The sequence below is a fragment of the Arachis ipaensis genome, chromosome B7 (assembly GCF_059453495.1).
Source record: "Arachis ipaensis isolate K30076 ecotype BB chromosome B7, ASM5945349v1, whole genome shotgun sequence".
Taxonomy (NCBI): domain Eukaryota; kingdom Viridiplantae; phylum Streptophyta; class Magnoliopsida; order Fabales; family Fabaceae; genus Arachis; species Arachis ipaensis.
The window spans coordinates 55,760,001-55,762,500 of NC_142442.1; positions in this window are offsets into that span (position 1 = coordinate 55,760,001).

The window sequence follows — 2,500 nt, forward strand, 5'->3', positions numbered from 1 at the left end:
ACGGTTGCTGGTGACGTTGCAACGGAGGCAGGGCGCGTTGCAACGTTGGCTGGGCGCGTTGCAACGTTGGCTGGGGGCAGTGCAACGGATGCTAGGGTCGGTGCAACGTTGGCCGTGCGCGTTGCAACAGAGGCAGGGCGCGTTGCAACGGATGCTGGTGACGTTGCAACGGAGGCAGGGCGCGTTGCAACGTTGGCTGGGAGCGTTGCAACGGAGGCAGGGCGCGTTGCAACGTTGGCTGGGCGCGTTGCAACGGAGGCAGGGGACGGTGCAACGTTGGCTGGGCGCGTTGCAACGGAGGCAAGGTGCGTTGCAACGGATGCTGGGTTAGGTGCATCGTTGGCTGGTTTCGTTGCAACGGAGGCACCCGCCGTTGCAACGATGGCTCGGAGCGTTGCAACGGAGGAGCCAAATTTTCATATCTCATAATTGGCTCGTGCATTTTTTCTAAAATTTTGAGGGAACCTTGGTAATATTATGTGAAGGCTGCACAAAAAAATCCAGGTCAAAAATCCCACGTTTGCTCCGTTTTTCATTTTTTTTGAATTTCCGGCTTTCCGGGCGGTAAAAAAATCGGCAAAAAAAATCGGCACGGTGTAAATTCACCAAATTTGGGGGATGGAAAGATCTTATTTTTCTAGAAGTTGTTGCAAAAAACGGCGTCAAAATTCGACCTCTAGAGCACTTTCCTTTAGTATGTCTCCTCACGGAAAAGGACGTCTACCCGTGGCACTTTGGTAATGGCTCGGCAGCCTATTATAGGGGGGAGGGGTGTCGTGATGCTGAAACTCGAGTTGCCCAAAGGCTTGCTGGGCGCAATGCCAGCAAGATGCACGTTGCCTTGCCATCCCCTAGGCACACTAGCAAGCACGTTGTGGTTGTGGTGTGCCGCCGGGCTCCCCCGCCCCCCACGGAGGCACCCGCCGTTGCAACGATGGCTCGGAGCGTTGCAACGGAGGAGCCAAATTTTCATATCTCAGAATTGGCTCGTGCATTTTTCGTGAAATTTTGAGGGAACCTTGGTAATATTATGTGAAGGCTGCACAAAAAAATCCAGGTCAAAAATCGCAGGTGTGCTCCGTTTTTCATTTTTTTTGAATTTCCGGCATTCCGGGCGGTAAAAAAATCGTCAAAAAAAATCGGCACGGTGTAAATTCACCAAATTTGGAGGATGGAAAGATCTTATTTTTCTAGAGGTTGTTGCAAAAAACGGCGTCAAAATTCGACCTCTAGAGCACTTTCCTTTAGTATGTCTCCTCACGGAAAAGGACGTCTACCCGTGGCACTTTGGTAATGGCTCGGCAGCCTATTATAGGGGGGAGGGGTGTCGTGATGCTGAAACTCGAGTTGCCCAAAGGCTTGCTGGGCGCAATGCCAGCAAGATGCACGTTGCCTTGCCATCCCCTAGGCACACTAGCAAGCACGTTGTGGTTGTGGTGTGCCGCCGGGCTCCCCCGCCCCCCACGGAGGCACCCGCCGTTGCAACGATGGCTCGGAGCGTTGCAACGGAGGAGCCAAATTTTCATATCTCAGAATTGGCTCGTGCATTTTTCGTGAAATTTTGAGGGAACCTTGGTAATATTATGTGAAGGCTGCACAAAAAAATCCAGGTCAAAAATCGCAGGTTTGCTCCGTTTTTCATTTTTTTTGAATTTCCGGCATTCCGGGCGGTAAAAAAATCGTCAAAAAAAATCGGCACGGTGTAAATTCACCAAATTTGGAGGATGGAAAGTTCTTATTTTTCTAGAGGTTGTTGCAAAAAACGGCGTCAAAATTCGACCTCTAGAGCACTTTCCTTTAGTATGTCTCCTCACGGAAAAGGACGTCTACCCGTGGCACTTTGGTAATGGCTCGGCAGCCTATTATAGGGGGGAGGGGAGTCGTGATGCTGAAACTCGAGTTGCCCAAAGGCTTGCTGGGCGCAATGCCAGCAAGATGCACGTTGCCTTGCCATCCCCTAGGCACACTAGCAAGCACGTTGTGGTTGTGGTGTGCCGCCGGGCTCCCCCGCCCCCCACGGAGGCACCCGCCGTTGCAACGATGGCTCGGAGCGTTGCAACGGAGGAGCCAAATTTTCATATCTCAGAATTGGCTCGTGCATTTTTCGTGAAATTTTGAGGGAACCTTGGTAATATTATGTGAAGGCTGCACAAAAAAATCCAGGTCAAAAATCGCAGGTTTTCTCTGTTTTTCATTTTTTTTGAATTTCCGGCATTCCGGGCGGTAAAAAAATCGTCAAAAAAAATCGGCACGGTGTAAATTCACCAAATTTGGAGGATGGAAAGATCTTATTTTTCTAGAGGTTGTTGCAAAAAACGGCGTCAAAATTCGACCTCTAGAGCACTTTCCTTTAGTATGTCTCCTCACGGAAAAGGACGTCTACCCGTGGCACTTTGGTAATGGCTCGGCAGCCTATTATAGGGGGGAGGGGTGTCGTGCTGCTGAAACTCGAGTTGCCCAAAGGCTTGCTGGGCGCAATGCCAGCAAGATGCACGTTGCC